This window comes from Dasypus novemcinctus, chromosome 9 (genome assembly GCF_030445035.2).
Source record: "Dasypus novemcinctus isolate mDasNov1 chromosome 9, mDasNov1.1.hap2, whole genome shotgun sequence".
NCBI classification, from domain to species: domain Eukaryota; kingdom Metazoa; phylum Chordata; class Mammalia; order Cingulata; family Dasypodidae; genus Dasypus; species Dasypus novemcinctus.
The window spans coordinates 52,247,197-52,269,486 of NC_080681.1; the positions used below are offsets into that span (position 1 = coordinate 52,247,197).

General features: G+C 42.6%; 1 protein-coding gene across 7 annotated transcripts in view; it reads right to left on the reverse strand.

Moving 5' to 3' along the window:
- ST6GALNAC3 (ST6 N-acetylgalactosaminide alpha-2,6-sialyltransferase 3) overlaps nt 1-22,290 on the reverse strand; it is a 626,194-nt gene that overhangs the window by 538,080 nt on the left and 65,824 nt on the right. The gene's annotated exons all lie outside the window — the stretch shown is intronic.

Here is a 22,290-nt window from a genome sequence, read left to right on the forward strand (position 1 = left end):
CTCCCCATCGTACACAGTGAAACGGGGCTTTGATTTCTCTGGCTTGCTGTCTTAAATTACCTCCAAGGGGCACTTCCTATCTTGCCCAAAATGAGCAGGATCAACGCAGAGGGTCGAGTCCTCACCTCCTTCCAGACCTTAGCACAAGTGTGCTGCAGCCTCGCTTAAACCAAGATTATGGGCAGAGGACAGGAGCGGCCGGCAGGGACAGCGAGCACTTCCAAGGCAGACGCTCCCGTGAGCGTAAAGCAGCCCCGTGGGTTACAATCACATTTCAATGAGGAAACACAAATAAGCAGAGGCTGTGCTTAATTTACCACAGAAGTTTCCAGGCACTAATCTTCCCCAGCCCGGCTGCGCTGGAGAATGTCATTAAGTTCATAACACACCTTGAAAGTGGAGCTGAGCTATATAAAGCGGCGTATTAAACGCAGGGCAGTTCTGGGGACTTAAACTAGGCAACAACCCGCACTTTTCCCGGGTGCTATGGCTTTAACAGCGACGAGCACGCCCTCTTGTGGGGGAGAGAGGACTCTACATGCAGGGTGTAAACCTGTGCGGAACGCCATGAAAAGGTCGTCAATGCAGTGTTCAATTAATGTAATTGGTTCCTGCTCTGTTTGCTCCCTTTCATAATCTTGGTGGTGTTCCAAGAGAATTTTCCACCCAAATAACTACAAGGAAAGCATGGGGAAAATGAATAGGCCCAATTTCTGGTGGGCGGGACCAGGTTCTGCTTCCTTTCTTTCCTCATCAGAGTCTACCTGGGTTTACAAGTCATCCTCAGCAGTAAAAAAGCCATGCCCATACACATCTTGTCAAGATTAACCAAGCATAAGCCAACTCTTTTCTTAAACCGGTTGGGAACATTTTTGAATGCACAGAAATGGAAAACTCTGACCATTTCCAAGGGGCCCACCTTTGGACAAACAGAAACGGGAAAGATTTCACAATATCAAGAGACCCCATCTCAAGCCAGGAAGCCTAGAGCATCAACTCAGACAGAGGAAAATGAAAAGTGAAAGGGTTCAGAGGCATTGGCTTGATACAGAACATGACAACTGTCATATTCTGGGTCACCTCACTAGAAGGCAAAAATAAGCAGCTCAAAGAAAGCCATGTTTATTGTTTTAAATGAAACCTAGTTTTTGTTTAAAAGTTAGCAACACAGGACAAGCTATACCAGCAACAGAAACGTCTGACCTGAGAGAGTAAGAACTGACCCCTGTTCGGGCCTCACTGAAGTGAAGAAGGAATATGCCTGATTGAAATCCCCTCCCCTCAATGGGTCTTTTGGCCAGACGCACCTTTAGGTCTGACTTGCACACAGGCAGGGAAGGCCTGGGCTGGGAGCAGCTCTTAGGAGCAGAATGCCTCCCCATGCGTACTGGGTGCTCCCTAGCCTGCCAATAGATGTATAGGGTCCCTGGGGAAGAAGCAATGGTCTGCCTGGCTTCGTTTAGCTTTTTCTGACAGCAAAAAGGGAAGAGCAGGGAGGAGAATAATAGCAGTGTCCTTCAAGAGGCAACTTCGTCAATGCAAATGGCCACAAGAACAAACGTTCACAATAACATTCAAAGAAATGCAAATTAAATCTGTGACATTATATGGTTTTTCACCTCTCAGACTGGCAAACTGAAAAAGAATGACACATCCATGGCTGAAGAAAATCTGAGACAAGAAACACCATAAACCACTACTATGGGGAGTATACAATGGGACAACCTTTCTGGAGACCACAGGTATACAAAACCTTAAAAAAAAAAAAAAGAGCATACCTTAAGGCCCAGCAGGTCTCATCAGGGAATTCTAAAGAAAGACTTGGACAACATTTTCCAACAGGAAGCAACCTTTTCCAAAAGTTTATGAATGCCCACATAACAGGACTTACGCTTTCAGTGTCAGATAAATTAGAAGATGGATACATAATCGAACAGCCAAAAAGCATCCATGAATTAGGGAAAGTGTCAGTGAAACCTCAGGATCAATTTCTTTTTGCTTTCCAAGGGGAAGTAGTCTACGACTAACTCCATGACTGGAAATCTCTCGTCAACACTCAAAATTGTTTGTCATGTTTCTAGGCAGTCTCACAAGTTCAGAGTTGAGCACGGCATTTCATTTCCAATTGAAATGTTTAAGACGGTCTGCCTGGGCCTTTTGTTTCTGCCAGGAGGCCAAGGCAAGGCCATCGCCCTGCTGCGGGTCCTTCCACAGGTTCAGCCAAGCCTCGGGCTCAGCTTTGGGGATCACGCAGATGCTCCACTATCAGTATTACCAAAGGCTTGTGGGCATTTCAGAATCTAAGAAAGTTCCTCTTTACCTCATGGGATGCGTGATAACTAAGCCTGACCCTTCATCTAGAGAAGTTCCACAAATATGAGATGTGCACGAAGTGCACTGTGCCATCACATGCCTTCTCCCCTGCCTGGTAGGACGTGTTTAGAAGCTGTTTTCTGTGATAAACAATTCCTCTGAGTTTTCAATAACCTGGACAGTGATGAGCCAGTGTTAAGGCAATGGCTGCCAGGCTCGTCTAGAACGGATCACCACATTCCTTAGAAAAGCAAAAAGCTAGAAGCCCAAGTAAACACTTAAGACATGGCCATGACAAAAGGGCATGAATAATAAATGCCTTCAAAAATACAGTCTTCCTGGAAGACTTTGTTTACACACGGCCATTTTTTGCTCTTTCTTTGGCCCTCAAAGGGGATTTAATCCCTTTGACAATTTTTCACTCGGAGTCCGTGGTGAGAAGGGAAATATTGTTCCATTAATCAGAGACAGTTTCTCCCATAAATCATCACGAATTTAAATTTATGCCTTGAGTAGCAAAATGCAAAGAGCACTAGACCAAGAGTCAGGAATCCTGGAGTCCTGCCCAGCTCGCCAGAACTGGCACATCGACCTTGGGCCCCATTGTCTTTCTGAGCCTTGGATTCATCTCCCTGTAGAAAATGTCCAGGCTCCTGTCTATGATGCTTTAGAAGGTGAATAACTGAATAGATGCAGCAGAGCTCTCGTGATCCATCCACATTCCCTAGGCCTTTATTCCGGGGACCACTGATCTGACCTCCAACTGACAGTCCCAGCATCTCTTTGCCTTCAGCACTACAGAGCTCCTTCACCCCTACAGCTCCTTCATCCCAGGTGAGATAACTCAGAGCCACCTGAGCTACTAGTTCCCAGACTTTCCAGTGGTATTGACTTCCAGCTGTCCCAGGGACTGCTAGCTTTACGATACACCCTTTCTTGGCTTCCTTCCTCCCGTCTTATTTGCTACTTCCATACCTGTGTTTCCTGGGGTCAGCGCCCACATAAGCTAATTGCACTGGACTCCTCTCAGGTTCTGCTTCCTCAGGAGCCTAATCTAAAACAAGGGACTGGTTATATGCCTTTCCATCAGGGACTAAGTATTTCCAAATGGCCTGTCCTTATTTCTTGAGTTCATCCTGGAGAGGTAGGAATTTTCTCCAGTGAGTGAATCTAGTGCAAACTTTTGAAAGCAGTAAAACTTGGTCTAATACCCCATCCGCATTGTCTCATGGCAATGCTGATAGCTCCCACCCATTCCCAGTGTCCCTACCAAATGCCACCAAGACAGGCAGAGGGTAATGATCTAAATGCATCTCCTCCCCTCCCCGTCAGAACTTCGGGGCCACCATTCCACCTTCTCAGGAGCCTGCTCCCTATATGATAAGACAAGATGTGCACAAGGTGCACTATGCCATTGCTTCACTCTTGGGAAAGGGGCTCAGCTCAAATGCTAGGAATTTCTGGCCCTGAAGCAGGCTGAGGGGGTGTTTTGGCTGAAGATTTGGGAACCAATCACTCCTCTTCTGAGTCCAAGGAGATGAAATGTCAGGGTTACAGTCTGGCTTATAACAACGGTGCAAAACCCCCAGCTCCACTGAGATCCCGACAGTCCCTGACTTGGCAGAAAGAGGCTCAACTATAGCCAAGATCTTCTGAAATAGCCGCCTTCTGTTTCCCAGGCTGCTGGCACACACAGGCCACCATTAGATCATCAAAGAAGAAATCTTAGCATCTAGATCTGAGATGCTCTAATTGTTATAGAGGTGGGAACCCAGCCAGAAGTGTACACTATTTGCAGCCAGGCTTACCAGGCTTTGTCCATCTCCATATTCAGGCATCTGACAATGCTTCAAAGTGTCTTCAATCGCACAAACCGTGCTCAGAGGAAATCTACTGGAACCTGTTCAGGCATCACCACTTTCGACAGCAGGTTACAGGAAATTGCTGATATCCACAGAAAATCCGAGGTCACAAAGGGAAGGAAGCCATGAAGGGAGGGCATGCTAAAACTTCAAGGAAACTCCAAGATAGAAGATGAGAACGATCAAAGGAAAAAGGCAAATTAGGAGGGAACAGAGTCTACCCAGCCTGAAACATGACAAACCCTAGCCGTACTCATAGATTTCACAGCACGAAAAGAACAGTTGACCTGATTTGTCACTGCCAGCCTTGCTTGACACCTTTAAAGAAGAGAGAATGCGGGAACAAATGAGAAAAGGCTAAAAGGGGAAAGTTGAAATCAAATTGAAAGAATTGTGCCTTTCACACCAAATCACTCAATGTAAAAGCCAGCCCAACAGGGCAGTGACTGATAAAGATGCCCTGACAGGAAATATAAAGAGGCTCCTAAATGGAAACTGTTTAGAAAAAAAAAATTTTTTTAAGTTGTAGAATCTTGAGCACTGTAAGATCTTAGAGATATCATAGCCCAGCCTTCTGGTTCTGCAAAAATGTTCAGGCTCCCCTGTGGTCACACTGCCAGCATGCTCAAGAGCTGGGGTTGGTCCTGAGGTGCCCATTTTTCTAAGTGGAGCACTTTCCACCACTATTACTTCCCCTACAGGGTACAAACTCAGAGTCTTCCCATGCTCTAAAAAGGTCCCCTGTATTTAAGAATCTCAGCATATAATGGATGGTGTTGATTATAGCATAACATGGTAACTATAATTAATGCCCCTGAATTGTACATTGAACCATTAAATGGCAAATTTTATGTTACATATTTATGACATGTTATTTAGTATATATTCGTTAACAAATTATTTCTTTAAAAAAAAAAAAAGCAATCTCACCATTTCATCCTAGAAATGTCATCCAGCATACCAAACAACTCCAGAAACCCCTCTTTTGCTTACAGGTCTTCTTATACCCTAATAGGAAATGCCAGATTCCCTGGGAACATACTCTTTTCCACTGCACTATAGAGAGTAGCCTTTGTGCCTGAGCCTTTTCCTCTAATGCCTGGAAATGGCAGACCAACCATGAGCTACTCCTTACTTTACTTCACTGAGTGGCTTCTCACAGCAAAATCCTACATGTTTATCTTTCAAACAAAAATTATTAGACAATCATGTGTCAGGACACAAAGGTGAAAAACTGTCAGGCCCCCTGGGCCCCACAGGCCAGCAAAGAAAAGCATTTTAGCAATACTTTAGCATTTAGGGAGTGACTACCGGTGTCATACAATGGGGTGGGCTCCAAGCTTTACAAGAATTACCTGCAACAATGCTAAGAGGCAGGTATCATTATCCCCATTTCACAGATGAAGAAACTGTGTCCAGAAAAAGGAATTGACTTGACTCTCATTATTCAAACTAATAATTGGGACAATCTGTAGATGATGCTCAAGTCTGCCTGATTCCAAGCCTTGACTACCTGCCTTCCGAATAAGCTCACAATTTTTTCATTCATTTAATCCTCACCTTGGAACAGATTATGAGCAAACGGAAAAGCTATACTGACAGGTATTTTAGAAGGGGACTGCAGGATGGGGGACGGCTTATGAGAGAGCAGAAGTTGCTGCTTGGCCTCCACTGAGACCCCTGGGGAAGGAGGAAGGCCATGGAAGAGAAAGAATGACACATTCCTGTGGCTCAGTAGAAAGCTAGCATCAGCAACCTTAAAGCACACATGGGGCCCAAAATATATATTTTGGCAAAAAAAAAAAGCACTGCAACTTCCTGGCATTTGTTTATACATTGTGATGAGTGTCTGAACTGTCTCCGAGGGAAGGTAGTAGAAGCAAGCAATAAAGAAAAAGAATTAAAGATATTGGAAGAAAAAAGTTCAAACATTTGCCCTAAAGTGGATAACCTGCCTACCCAAGAGAGGAAAAATAGGTCAAACGTGAAAATAAAACCCAACATAAAAATAAAATCCTCAAACCCAAATGCCTCATAACCTTCCCATCCCTGAATTCTTAGACCATTCTCTCTTAACTGTGATTAGCAGTTGTACTTTTTGCAAGCCAACCTTTGTTACATACCAAAGAAATGCCCTTCAGGAAAAAAGAAGCTTTGGTGAATAAAAATTCACGTGAACAGCCTCTTGGGGATATCATCCTTCATCTTAAGGGATCAATTTTTATACACCTTCAATAAGCTAACTTTGAGTTTGGATCCATCCTCAAAACTTCTCCACTAAGTGGCATTAACCCCCAAGGAAGCAGATGCCTCAAGGGCACTACTTCAGACCGTTAGGTCCAGGCTGAGACACAAACGGGGATGCCGGGGATGTTACTGGAAGCACCGCATTGGGAGTCTTCCGTCGTTTATAAACTTACTGAGCATATTCCACAGTGATGTAAGAGGCAAGCATGAATCCCCCGTCACACTTTTTCAGCTTAAAAGTAACTTTACTGTGGTATCTATACGCAATGGAATATTATTGTTCAGCCACAAAAAGGAATGAAGTTCTGATACATGCGACAACATGGATAAACCCTGAAGACATCACGTTGAGTGAAATAGGCTAGATACAAAAGGACAAATATTTTAAAGTCTCACTGATATGAAATAATTACAATAAGCAAATCACTGGGTCAGAATCTAGAATACAGGTTACCAGGGACTGCAGTAGGAGTAGGGAATAGGGAGTTAAGGCTTAAAATATTCAGATTTTCTATTTGGGACAATGGAAAGGTTTTGGTAATGGGTGGTGGGGATGGTAGCACAACATTGTAAACATAATTAACAGTATTGAATTATACATTTGAATGTTGTTAAAAGGGGAAATTCTAGTTTGTTACTAATATAGGATGATACTAGAATAAAATGTTTTTAAAAAACCATAGGACTGTACAACTCAGTAAACTCTAATAAAAGCCATAGACTATAATTAATAGTACAATTATAAAAATGTGCTTTCATCAATTGTAACAAATATACCACACCAACGCAAGATATTAATAACAGGGTAGTATATGGGAATCCTGTATTTTATTCATGATTGCTCTATAACCTACAACTTCTCTAATTTAAAAAACAAGTAACTTTACTACAAAGCAGAATGCACTTATCTATAAATGCATTGTTATAAACAATAACAATCCAAAGAGAAGACTACCTACAATGAGGGAAAGATCATGATTAGAGAAGGCTTTTTGGAAGAAATGGTACTTAAAGAGCTACACTCTGAAGGTACAGAAAGATGATGACAGAAAAGACTGAAAGCCTTAAAAAAAAAAAAAATGGAACAAAGGCAAGGGAAAAGCAGGGGGAAAAGACTGTGAGGAGGAAGCAGATATAGCTCAAGTAGTTGAGCACCTGCTTCCCATGTACGAGGTCCTGGGTTCAATCCCTGGCCCAAGTACCTCAAAAAAAATTAAGACTGTGAAGAAACATATAAGCATTCATTCAACTTATATTTGAAATATTTACTGAGCACCAATATCTTGCCAAACACTGAAGTAGGTGCTTGGAATACCATGAAAACAAAACAAACATCCCAGTCTCATGGAGCTTACATTCTAGTTGACAATGAACAAAATAAATGAGCAAATGATACAGTACTTCAGGAGGTTATATGTAGTATAAGAAAAACCTAGCACAGAAGAGAATATTCAATGCTGGGGAAGGAAGAATGTGGTTGCAAGTCGACTGATCCAAGAACACAGTTCTTGGCCTTGAATTAAGGTGTTTTGAATTTGATTTTGCAGACACTGAAGAGCCAGGAGCTATTCTGAGATCATGCTTATGAAAGACTTGGCACATGGCCAGTACTCAGGAGACATTAGCTATTGTTGGTGATGTTTGAGGATGAGTTTGCAGATGCTATATTTGCAGCAGCACATGGAATCATTAGACACAATGTTGGATAGAGACAGAAAGCAAGTAGGAGAGATATCAAGTAGGAGGCCAGAAAATGAATTTCACTGAACACTGGTCTTGCTAGATACTTTCCAAGAGGATGGTGCCAGGATATACATTTGAGAATGAGGCACAGAGCAACCTAACCCTCCTGGCAGACTATTTTAGGCTGAGTTGTCCTGTAGTTAAACCAACAAACAAAACAGCATTTAGCTCTGTCTAAATCAGCATTTCCCACTCTTTTGTGACCAATTAAATTTTTTAGGAGTACGGGGGCAGGCAGGGTACAGAATACCTATTAAAACCGGGCAGGACAGACCATGTAAAGTGCTGATCAAGTGGGAAAGTAATAAAATCCTGTACATTGGAAAGGAGAGGACAGTTTTGCAAGACAGTAGAAACTGTACAACAGCCTTTGAATGACTCCCACTTGATTGGGAGTGAGGGCAAGAGTGTGAGGGGAAGAAGGGGGGAAAGGAAGAGCTGTCAAAGGCAGAAAGGACAGATGCCAGGATGCCACAAAAAAGGAATCCTCAAGAACATCTCAATCAAAAGTTGAACCACCTTCAGGGAAAGCTAAATGAATGCTAACTCACTCCTAGAATGCCTCCCATCTGACAGCAATGAAAACAAGGAATTAAGAAAGGGATAATCTTCCTTTTATAAAAAGAGAGAGGTTAAGGCATTAGGCAGGCAGCATCCTAGATCACGCCTCTAATCAATCCTGAAGGCATGAGGAAGGACAGTGAATTTTGAAGAAACAAGGAAGGAAGACAGTGTTGTTTAGAATTAAGCCTTGTTTAATCAGGCCAGGAATGTACAGACCATCTAAAATCATTAATCTTGAAAAGCACATCTTGTCCACTCACACAGACATCTATAATTCAAGCAGCTCTCTCCTTTGCTTCTTGGCAGTTGTCTGTATTTATTTAATTGCCTCTACTCCTTTTAGATTGCAGTAAGTTTTAAAAAACAAGGGGCTAGTAAGCCATTTATGTTTATTTTCCAAGTTGTTAGATACCCAGTACAGGACCCGATTATCAACATCACTTCCCAGTCAGAGAGCAAATTTGTAAATTAATCACTTACAGATCCACATTAAAAAAAAAAACTCCTTAAAAACACAAATTCACAAATTACTTTTCTGAGCCCACTATTCAGGAAGAGCCATTGAGAAGGCAGGAGATGACTTACACATGTTAAAATTTTAAAGACCCTATTAAACTGTCATGTGAAATTCATATTTATCTAATTTTTCAATGCATATAGAATTTACTCTGACTCGTAAATGCCATCAATTCTTTGATATCATTACAACAGCATTAATGCAGATACAGCTCTTTAAACAGCGATGTAGTCCTGAATCAGAAGTGATTTTCAAGTCACTAATTATTATCATAATTATTACAATTTGAAAAAACAACATGCCTGAATGATAAATTTTTAGTTATATTTTGACCCGGAGTTTTTCAACAGGCCAGTGCTTCTCAAATGTGCATAGAAAACATGTGGAGGAACTTGTTAAGATAAAGATTCCAATTCAGAAGGTCTGAGGTGGGGCCAGGATTTCCACATTTTTAATAAGCTCCCAGGTAATGTCCCTGCAACTGGTACACACTCCACATTTTGAGTATCAAGGCCACAGATCATCTTCCATCTTGCAGGCCTAGTTTGTGAATTAAGCTGGTTGAAAGGGACTGGGTTGGGAAGCGGACTTGGCCTAGTGGTTAGGGCGTCCATCTACCACATGGGAGGTCCGTGGTTCAAACCCCGGGCCTCCTTGACCCGTGTGGAGCTGGCCCATGCACAGTGCTGATGCGCGCAAGGAGTGCCGAGCCACACAGGGGTGTCCCCCTTGTAGGGGAGCCCCACGCGCAAGGAGTGCGCCTCGTAAGGAGAGCCGCCCAGTGCGAAAGAAAGTACAGCCTGCCCAGGAATGGCACTGCCCACATGGAGAGCTGACACAACAAGATGATGCAACAAAAAGAAACACAGATTTCCGTGCAGCTGACAACAAAAGAAGCGGACAAAGAAGACGACGCAGCAAATAGACACAGAGAACAGACAACCGGGGCGGGGGGGGAGGAGAGAAATAAATAAATAAATAAATCTTTAAAAAAAGAAAGGGACTGGGTTGGTCTTTTGGTTTGCCGAGTGATTCCTGCTGACACCTCTGGTAAAGCATTGCCACCTTTTCAGTCTGGGAAGACTTGAGAAGGTCAGGTTCTAAAATTGTATGTGAAAAATGTAGAACAAATGCAAAGAAGAAACATGAAATTGTAATACTGTGAGGCTGATGCAAGACTCTCTACTCTGAACTACTAAGAATAATAAAAAGAGGGCTTCTCATTAAAAAGGGCTGAGGCTCAGGAATTGGAATTTTATAAAAACCCAGCTGATTCTTAGAATCACACAAGTTCTGGAAACGTTGGTATAAGATAAACATTCATTTTACAATAAAGGAATTGCAAGTTCAGAAGGTGCCCAGGGCCACCTGACCGTAACAAAGCTAACATTCAAACCCAGGAAGTCTTCTGATTCCAAGTAAGAAGCTCTTTTCACAAAATTACACAACTTGCCAAGATGATCCTGAAACCATCAACAGTAACAAATGTTTGAGAAATTCACAGAGAGGCTCCAGAACCCAATTCCCATCCATGTCAAATTTTCAGGAAAGGAAGATCCAGGAACAATAGAGTAACTAGTTTGCTTAATAAAATACTGGGAAAAGAAGCTCCCTGGAAGTGGGACATGGAGTTTGGAATTTATGAGAACTGGTGAGCATTAGGAACCACTAAGGGCTCACCTCCCAAATGGAATGAAGGTCAGAGGAAGGCAGAACTAGCTATGTCTGTCTGTTCACTGCTGATTTCAGCCTGGTCCATAACAGGTACTTAATGAATAGTTGTTGAATGATTAAACAGATGAATGAAGAGACAAGCCAACTCCAACATTCACTGAGCTTCCACTCGGGACCAGGCACTATGTGTCTAAAAGTAAATATGGGGAAGTGGATTTGGCTCAACTGACAGAGCATCCACCTACCACCTAGGAGGTCCAGGGTTCAAACCCAGGGCCTCCTGGCCCATGCGGTGAGCTGGCTCACGCGCAGTGCTGATGAGTGCAAGGAGTGCCATGCCATGCAGGGGTGACCCCCACATAGGGAGGAAGCCCCACACACAAGGAGTGCGCCCCATAGGAGAGCTGCCCAGTGCGAAAAAAGCACGGCCTGCCCAGGAGTGGCGCCACACACATGGAGAGCTGATGCAGCAAGATGATGCAACCAAAAGAGACACAGATTCCCTGTGCCACTGACAAGAATACAAGTGGACACAGAAGAGCACGCAATGAATAGGCAGAGAGAGCAGACAACAGGGGTGTGGAGGGGGCGGGAAGGGGGAGAGAAATAAAAATAATAATAAATCTTTTAAAAAAAGAGAGAGAAATCATTCTCTCTCCCCAAAAGTTCATCTCTCAGCATGCAAGTGGGCTGAAGAGTCATTTATTAAACTGTTTGAAAAATGTTTATGGATTCTCCAACATGAAGATGCAAGGAAAATAAACATAGTGGTTGAGATTATATCCCAAGGGAACTGCTCATTTGATTTTTTTTTTCATGTTTTAAGTTATCTTCCCAGATAAATCCTTTTATCCCTGAGGAAACCATCAGAGGAATAATAGGCACTACCTCTACTACCATATACCCTGAACATCCCCATTATCAAATATACACATGGACGGCTGGACACAAACACACACAACTTTGTAAGAAGTCCAGACTGAACCCTGGGAGAGTGTACCTTTGTGATTACCTAACAAGGCTTTGACAAATGAGTGTGCTAATGGAACTGTCAAACAGCTGGAGGGGAACGGAATGTTCTATAATCACTGTAAAAATGCTCTTCCCTTTTAGGACAGAGGACACGTCTGTAGTAAGGAGAGTACTTTTTAAATAAATCCAAAGTTAGTTTTAAACCCTCTACTGTCAAGATCCATTTCATTAAGTACAAAAATAGGTTCCTTCCCACTGCCCAGAAAGCCTGTCATAAGGGTAAAAAGGATAAATTCAATTTTCCTAAAAATCTGTTTATAAAAATCATTATATCACTAGCGTAGGCATCTAATTTCCTTGTGATAATAAAGTAATCCCTACTTTGCACTTTCTCTGCCCTGGTTGAAGGCCAACATTTTCAAGCAGAACAAAGGCAAATAAATAAAAAACACTGTGTACCCAGATCTAATCCTTCAAATGAATTGACCCAACTGCGGCTTGCAACAATTCGATGCCAACACTGATGTACAATTTAGAAGAAAAAGAGACCCAGGCCTTCGAGACTGTGAAGCTTAACCTCCGCTAGCAGTTTCTGCACATTGCACCGATAGGTACACTTTACCAGGTAGCCAATGCTAGCCACTCCTCACTAGCTGAAAGGTCTGAGATGTGATTCTTTGATGTCCTTATAATTCTTGCAAGCTCCCTGATAAGGACATAAGGTCTTTCACAGTTTGTACTTCCATCTTACTTATCTCATGGTGGCAGAGACGGCTAACTGGCCCCTAATACCCACTCTCCCCTTCTTTCTCTTAACATCCATTCAGAAGCCACAGCCCCTCCCAGCCCTCCTTGCAGTCGGGTGTGGTGATCTGTCTGAAAGATGGATGATGGGATGGGATTCAGAGTGCTGTTGCCGTGCTTCATGCCTCACCATTAAAGAGGGATCACCTGCCCTCCTCTTCCCCATGGCTCCTGGCGGTGGTAAACCAGACCTGGGTACCTGGGCATAAACCGTACCCGAGAAAACTGGAAGAACAAGACAGAGGAGGCCAGGGCCCCTGGAAGAAATCCTGGAGCAGAAACACCCACCCTTTCTAGACACCCACCAAGATTCACACTTCCATGTGATTGAGAAACAAGCTTCTATTTGCTTTTTCTTAATCTCTGTTACAATGGCTTAGCCTCTTCCTTAATGAATCCACTCATCCTTGACCCCTGTCCCACAAAGATGGAATTTCTGCCCCCTTCCTAACATTCCTTCCATCTCCACATCTTTGCTTTTGGGGATTCCGCCTCCTTACTGGAATGTCCTTCTCCTGAATAAATGTAGTCCTCCTCTGAAGCACAGGTGTGCTTCTGGCCCCTTCTAAAGCAGGCGTTCTTGACCTTTTTTATTCTACAGACCCCTCTGCCAGTCAGGTGAAAACCATGGACCCCTTATTAAGTGTACACAATACTGTGCATTATTTAATAAATATGTCACACCTGCACCAACACATTCCCCACAAGAATAATGGTTTTTTGAATTTCAGTTCAAGCTCACAGACAGACTCCTTGTCAAGAACTCCTGTTCTAAAGGCTCTTCTGCTGACTGATCTCTATGTCTCAGAGATCCGGTGGCCCTTTTAATCTGAAGCTTTAGCACTTGATCAGGTGTGACTGGTACAGAAGTCTAATTGCTTTGTGGGTCTATCCCTTCATTTTTTGTTTGTTTATTTTCTTGTGATTTTTTTTAAGAGACGTGTCAGATTTACCTTCATTTTTTTCATAGGAGGAACAATGTAATGCAGTCTTGAGTTTGACTCTCTACTCTGGAGCTTCCTAGCAGTGTGAACATGGGCAGCCTGCTGAGCTCTCCGACTTTCAATTTCCCTGTCCTTAAAACATGAGTGTTGTGAAGACACTGAAAGATAGCACATGCCAAGGTACCTATTATACTGAAGATGCACAGTCAGTTTTGCTCACTGTTTCCCATAAGATTTTTCTCCGATGGGTAAGGACTTTATGTATTATTTCCTCCCAAAACTTTGATTTAGAGATGGGCATAGTATAGGGACTATAATAAATACATTACATCACAAAAATTCCCAAGTGCTTTTGTAGACATTTTTTGTGTGTGCCATAAATGAACATGATGTTTACCATTTGCATAAAAGGTAAGCTTCATCTTTCATATTGTAAAAAAAAAAAAAATGTATGCAATCCCCTTAATTTAGTTTGCTAAAAGCTGCCAATACAATATACCAGAAATGGGTTGGCTTTTATAACAGGAACTTATTAGGTTAAAAGCTTACAGTTCTGAGGCTGTGAAAATGTCCAAATCAAGGTATCATCAGAGATGCTGTCTCACCAAAGGTCAGCTGCTGGTCGTCCTCGATTCCTCTCTGAGATGGAAAGCACATGGAGGCACCTGCTTCTCTTCTAGGTCTCCTAGCTTCAGCTTCTGGCTGCTCCATCTGTGGCTTTGTTTCTCCCAGGTTCCTCTCTGATCTCCTGGGTTCCTTCTCTCCATCTCTGAAGGCTTTTCTCTGTGTGTCTGCTGCTTTCAGTCCTTCATTTATAAAGGAATGCAGCAAGGGGACCAAGACCCACCCTGGGTCACGCCTCACTGAAGTAGAACAATCAAAAGCCCCCAACTGAATCCAATTCAATCACAGGGTTTGCTTCGTGCCTTGGCTGGAAAGAAGATTAGAGTCTATGTCTGGCATGCAAGGAAGTGGGGCCTCATCTCAACCTGACCCAAGGTGACAGACATCCAAGCTCATTCATTCCCTGGGTTATGGACAAGAGGAACCCTCACTAATCTGGGAATACAGACCACACTTAAAATTGTCTCCACTGTGGAAATCCCTGGCTATGCAGGTATCTCAATTCAGCACCATAAAATAGACACAGCCAGCCAATAAAACCACGCTTTAGATCTGCCACAAAGGAGACTGGCAAGTCCCTGGTGCCAACCCAGTAGATGGAGCTTCCAACCCAGCATCGGACATGGAAACTAATTAATTCTACAGGCCACAAAAAACATGCCCTCCCTCCATCCCTGCTTTCATCTAGATTAATTCAAGTGATTCACTATTTCAAGAAATATTTATTATCTACTGTAGGCAAGCTACTGAGTAGCACAATAAGAAATAAGACAAACTTGTTGTCCTCAAGGTTTTTACATTTCCATAGGAGAGGCAGAAATAAACAGCACTTTCAATATACTAAGACAGGCACTATGCTAAAGGGAGTACACGGGTTGATGGGAGTGGCTAGAGATGAGGAAGAAGGCAAACAGGGGACCATCTGGTACCACGCGCTGTTATCAGGCTCTGGGTAGGTACTGCAGCACTCCTTGTCTTGTCCCTTGTCTGGCAAAAGAAAGGGCTTTCTTTTCCCTTCAGAGGCATTGCAAGGGCAGCCAAAAATAAAAAGGTACTAATTGTCTACATTGTTAAGAAATACCTGGCAAATGCCAAACAGGCAGAATGCAAAACTTCTCTCTGCTCAAGAAATCTTTATCTCTTCTTCCACAGAGCATGGGAGTAATCTCTCCCACCATCAAAATCCATAAAAGCTGAGACAAAGAAACAGGCAGGGGAAGCATCCACTTCTGCAGTCAGGAAACCAAAGTTAGACCAATTACATTGTTCAAAAGCCTAGATTTCATGGTGAGAGGCACCACATGAATAAAGCAATGATTGAGAGAGAAATCTAGCATGAGCGTTTAGCAGAGAAGTAAGGAAGTAATGAGGTTCTGTTATTTGAGTATTGGGATTGATTTCTTTCTCAGGATGGGTGAGGATTCAGAATGTATTTGCATGCTCTTTCCCTTCCATTCTGCTTTGTACTTCCTCAGCTCCCGGGAAAGAGACAAGCATGGAATATGAGTTAATCTTACGGCCTGCCTTCATTAGATGGTAAGGAATTCTGAGGCTCAGAGAAGTTAAGTGACTTGCCCAGATGGCTAGTAGCGAAACCAGAACTGGAAAACTGGAATTCAGTTGTGTCTCCTTCCACTAATACACTCTGAGTCTAGAAACCTAGCACTCTACAAGTACTTATTTGGGAAAAACTGATTTATTAAAGAGGTTTTTCCTTTTCCCTCTCTTTCCCCCCTCCCTCTCTTAGAATCTGTCACCAAGACATAGCTATGAGGACAGAAGCTACAGCTGTTTAAAAGCTTTCAGCCTGGCTTCCTATAGGGATGCAGACCAAGGAGTAAGTCTACAGACAGAAGAAGAAGTCACTGTTACCTAATGAGTATTTCTTCCCAGGAAAGAGTATGCGTGAACGTGTGGGTGTGTTTGTATTTGCGTTTATGTGTACAGAAATATTTATAGGCAGATACGCATATGTCTAAGTACATCTGAGTGTTGTGTATATGTCTGAGAGTTATGAACGTGTGTGTAGGTGTGTGTCAGGGTGATGTGTGTGGATGTGTATGTACATGTGTATGTTTTTATGTGTATGTATCTGTGTGAATGTATGTGTATATATTATGTATTTTTTAAACATACATGTATTCATGGGAGAAAAAGGAAGAAAATGGAAATAAGAGTCTTTACAAAATGCTACCTTTACAAAGCTATGCATGTATTCCCCTGAGAGTGACTGAGCATTCCACTTGTCTGGCAGCCCTTTTTGTTGTGTCTTATGAAAGGAAAATGTTACAAGTTCTAAAGAACAAATGGAAGCCTGAAGAAACATATATAAGAAGCCATGGCACAAATATTCAGGAAGTTTCACTTTTCTCCATTTTAGAGAGAAATTACATAAATAGTTGTTGAAGTGGGCAGTGACGTTTTACTTGGAAGGCTGCCTGGATCTGCATATGGCCAATCTGGGGAAGCATCCAGAAAGAACGTCAGAACCTGCCATGATGCCACATGCAAGGGTCCACGCATCATGGTCTGGCCCTGCTGGCCGGGGCCGCCTCTTTCAGATGCTGGCCTTGAATCATGGATTTGTTTGAACTTCCTGGCCTCCAACCACACCATGACCAGGCTGGTAATACCTCTATTGTCCTGGGGAAGCGCCTCACCCTATGTCCTCAGGAAGAACCTGGCAGCGGGACACATTAGTCCTGGGACTCTGCTCTGTCACCTCATGAAGGTTCTAAGGGAGTTCAGTGAGCCTGTCTTCCTAAAGGACCAGATAGCTTCCATCCACAAGCCCTTCTAAACTTTTTACCTTTTCTCATGTTTAAGAAAAGGTGACATCCTTTCAACCAACATGTTTTAACATTCTGAGACTGTGGTCTTCGTTACTGGACTGAAAGATCTTTGAGGGCAAGAGCCAGGTATTTTATCTCCATATTCCCAGGACCTGTCATGGTATATGGTATGTGTTTAAATGAATGGAAATACTACTTAATATATGTGTAAATGTCTTATAGACTGGAGTTTGACCACAAATGAATGAAGGTTTGTTCTTAAGATAAGGCAACAGAGTAAGGCTCCTAAATCTCTTGAGCCATAACAATGGCTCAAGGCATGCTTGGGTCAAGGATCTGCAGGAGGCTTCAGGCAGCCTGTAAAATCACCATCTTAAAAATTCATGGTGGCCCACACAGAGTATTTCCTTTGCAGAAGCATGGCCACAACTTAATGAGAAGAAGGGAAGCCAGTTACAAATGCCCTTTTGCTCCAATTCTGAAAAGAACACTTAAAAATTGACAATTATATCAAAATCTCCTTTGAGGGAGTGGATGTGGCTCACGCAGTTGGGTGCCCACCTCCCACATGGGAGGTCCCAGTTTCAGTTCCCAATGCTTCCTAAAGAAGACGAGCAGACGCATCAAGCAGGGAGCAAATGTGGCTCAAGTGGTTGGATGCCCACCTCCCACATGAGAGGTCCCAGGTTCAGTTCTCAGTGCTTCCTAAAGAAGACGAGTGGACACAGTGAGCAGATAATGGGCACAAACAGAGAACAGAAATGAGCAGACAGACAAGGGAACCATCTCAGGGGGAAAAAAAATCTCCTTTCAGCTGAAGGGAAGAGTGGAAGGGGAGAGATCATGGGAAGGTGATTCTGTTCTGCTGGAAGTTTCTATTTTGAACAAATGCCCCTAACTTTCATTGTACATGTTCAGATCATATCTCCATCTATTTTGTGCTTTCTACCAATATCTGTTGACTGTGGAGCATGTTTATTTAGAGCAAATTAAAGAAAGTCCACACATCTGTATGCAATGGTCACTGGATACCAAGAACTCACTGAGAAATCAGTTCAACACAGCAGCCAACAGCTGAGGGTGCCTAAAATGGGGGCAAGCATTTCTGCTAAACACTCAGACTTCCCGGACATATATGGCATAATAGAAAGGACCAACCCTGACAGTCATTTAGTTTTTGCTAATAGTCATTTAGCCTAGCAGTTACCTCATCTCTGTACACACAGAATCAGTGTTGCAGAGCAGGAGACAGTGAAATGGACCTACAGGCTCCCGGGTAAACAGATTTTATTCTTAATCTCTTCTCTGTCATTTCCTGGCTATGTAATTTTCACCAATTTACTTAACCAAACTGAGTTTTATGTTTTGCTTGCTTATCATAAAACTAAGGTAAAAGTATCAGCTTCATCGGTTGTCATAAAGACTGAATGAGATGTTGTTCAAACACATAGGACTATCCGGATAAACAGATAAATAATAGTATCTATCCACAGATAAATAATAGGTACAAACTTTACTAGGATTTGTATGAGACCTGCCATTTCTGAGACCCATAGATTTGGCAGGCTTTGGGGAAAAAAATCTCACCAAAGTGTCAGTGGCAAAATTGCAATTTCAAATCATCCTAACCAAGGGGTGAAAAGAAAGATATAATTTCCCAAGGAAATAGCTTCCTAAATATTTCACATCTTTTCTAAGCAAAAATAAGGCTCTTGGAATTGGCATGCACTAGAGATGCCATATATTTGGGGAAACAGATGCCTCCCCAGCTCTGATTCTTAACCAACTGTGAAAGCTATTTATTACCAAGCGTTTTCTTGGGCTTGCTCATCTAAAAGGAATATTTTTATGTACACACTGAAACACACACATACATTTTATTGGACAGTACCCTTAGGGATTCTTTTTTTAATCCTGTGAAAACCAAGTAAGATAGAATCAGTTTAGGGATCCCTACACAGAATCACAGAAGATACCACTTAATCAGATTAAAATTGAGTTTGTCAAAGATAACTAGATGATATATTGCAGACTGCAAATTCAGCACTAATTTCAAAACTCTCACCTATTAGCAAGTCCCATAAATGCATTTATTTGTAAGCTGTACATCAAGGAACAAAGAGTCTATTGACAACAAAGCTATTTTGGAGAAAGTTTGCCTCCCGACAGAAATAAATGCATTTAGCAAGCTATTGACCAGGTTTCTGCCATTTAGTAAATGCTCTGAATTTGCTTTCTGGAAGTGTATTTCTAAATGGCCCGTAGCTCTTTTTATTAGCTATTCACAATGAACAGGGTAAACTTCTAAAATAAAGCACCTGTGTTAAAAATTCTGCTGTGAGCCTGTTAGTGATGGGCAGTGCTCCTTCCCAGCCCTGTGCAGGCGATTCCAGAAGATTACATGTTTAGCAAGCACAAAAGGCTTGACCTCAAAAGGGTCTACATCCTGAGCAGACGTCTTCGATGGAGCCAGAGCAGAAGAGCCTGGGGTGTGCAGTCGAGTCAGGTTCAGGGGCACAACTCATGCAGAGCCAAGCCATTCAAGAGCACTGCTGTGGGGCTCCTTTCACCGTAACAGTCCTAGCGACACAGACAACACTCAGGTCTCGGTAATACAGGCGCAAGAGCAGAGTCCCTTGGGTGGAAGCCTACCCTGGGAAAGAAGGAAATTGCCTTTCTAACTGTGCCTGCATGTTGGGCTGGGCCCTGAAGCCGGGAGCCCCCTCAATGGAGGAATCCATCTTGTGCAGCAGCAAGCTCCACCACATTCAAAACACAGTTTAATTAGAGAGGATATGTGGTGGCCATTAAAATGTACAAACAACTATTGTATGATCCCACTTCTAGGAAATATGTCCAGAATAGGCAAATTCATAAAGACTGAAAAGAGATCAGAGGTTCCCATGGATCGGGGACAAGGAGGAGTTACTGCTTAATGGGTACAGAGTTTCTGTTTGGGATGATGAAAATGCTTTGCACTTTGGTATGGATGGCAGTGATTGCTGATGACATGCAAAAGTAATTAAGCCACCCAATTATATACTTTTATTTTTTTAAAATTACTTTTATAATGGCAAAAGCTTTTCGTTTTAGTAATAGTTATTAAACATGAGAACTCCTGAAAGAGATAGTTTGACCTAATTCGGTATTGGGGATAGAGTCTTCCACAAAGGACAGGTTCAGGTCCTAATCCTCCACTCCTGTGGGTGTGAAGCCATCTGTAACTAGTGTATTTGAATAAATTACTAGTTAAGGGGAGTCAGGGTGTGGATGTGAACCCCTTTGTAAACAGGGCCTTTGAAGATGTTATTAGTTAAGGGGTGGACAAACTGAATGAGGGTGGGCTTTAAATCCAATACGGCTGAAATCCCTAGCAGCAAAGGAATTTGGACAGGAGAGTGGGAACCAGAGGAGAAGACCAAAAACGAGAGACAGCTATGCGACGGAGGACTTCCAGAAAGCCATCACCAGGACACTACAGACCTTGAGAGAGCATGGCCTTGCCAACACCTTGATTTTGGACTTCTAGCCTCCAAAACTGTGAGGCAAATAAATGCCAATTCTTTAAGCCAAGCAGTGTGTGGTATTTGTTACAGCAGCCCAGGCAAATGAAGACACATGGGGTAGTTTTTACAGGCAGTGAAGCACTATTCACAGCAGGAATCCAAACACTGCATCTTGTGGTCAGAAAGACACTAACAGGAAGCAGAGATCACCTCTCAATCCTCAAACCTAAAAGGATCATAGAGAGGAAGAGAGGAAGGAAAGGAAGGGACATTTGGAAACCAAGCAGGAAAAAAAGCCAGATCCCATCTTCCACCTGCCTCCTTACCCCTGCTGCAAGCACTGGCTAATGCAGGACACCCCTAAACAGGACTACAATCATGGAATGTCACAGTTGGGGGAACCTCAGAGCTCATCTGTCCAATCCCTTCACCTCACAGATTAGGAAATTCAAGTCCAAAGATATTAAATGATTATAGCAGTTTGACAGGATTGATGAATTCCAAAAAGAAATATTGGATTATATTTGTAAACTGGTCTTTTCCTCTGGGCATATGAGATTATATTGGATTCAGAGATTTACTTGATTACTTGTGTCAGTAGGGCACAAGCATGGCGAAGGACAGAACTGAGGGTTCTTAACGTTGGAGTTTTGATGTTGGAGTTTGATGCTGAAACTGGAGCCCTGGGAAGAGAGGAACCCTGAACCCAGAGAGAAGCAAGACCCTGGAAGGGAGGAACCCAGGAAGCCTGAACTGTCGCAGACATTGGTAGCCATCTTGCTCCAACATGTGGAAATAGACTTTGGCAAAGGAAGTAACTTATGCTTTATGGCCTGGTATCTGTAAAGCTCCTACCCCAAATAAATACCCATTATAAAAACCAACTCATTTCTGGTATTTTGCATCAGCATCCCTTTGGCTGACTAATACAATAATACTAGCTTAATCTTTGTTCAGTCAACATTTCTATTCTAAAAGTAGAGAACAGTTCTAAAAGTGGGGTCTGGCAATGAGCAAAGACCCTCCCCTAATGGAGGTTCTATGGGAAGGAAAATAAATAAATATACAAATGTAAAACATAATTTCAAGTAGCTATAATAGCTATGTAGAAAAACAAAGCAAAGTAAGGGAACAGAGGTACATGGGGAGAATAACAGGTGACAAAGTTGGGTCATATATGGCCTCAAAAGTGAGAGGTGACACTGCTGATGTTATTCTAATTTTTATGTCAAATGTTATGAGTACAATTAAGGTGTGTGCACATGACCACCCACTTGTGTTGACAGTCTCCAGACACATGCCACATCCTAGGCTGCTAGCACCAACAGAGAATGCCTCCCTAAATGGTCAGTCAGCTCTTGCAAAGCACCATCTCAGACAACCGCAGTCATGGATACATTACCAGGTGCCCTTGCATTCTTTTTATTGCAATCTTTTGATGCTACTAGGAATAAGAATACTAGCCTCAGGACGCAGTGAGATAATCCATGTAAACTATTTAACACAATGCATGGTCATAGCACTTAAGAAATATTTATTATTTTGTTGCATAGCAAAATACAGGAGAACAAGTCAATTTAACATGCAAAATTTACTGTACATTCATTAAAAAGACAGAGCTTTGACTTTGTTTCCATTTCAGATTTACAATCAAGTCCACATACTCAGTGATATCGGTCTTACCCTACTCCCTTCAGTTACCATTCACCCCCCACCACCATCTACCAG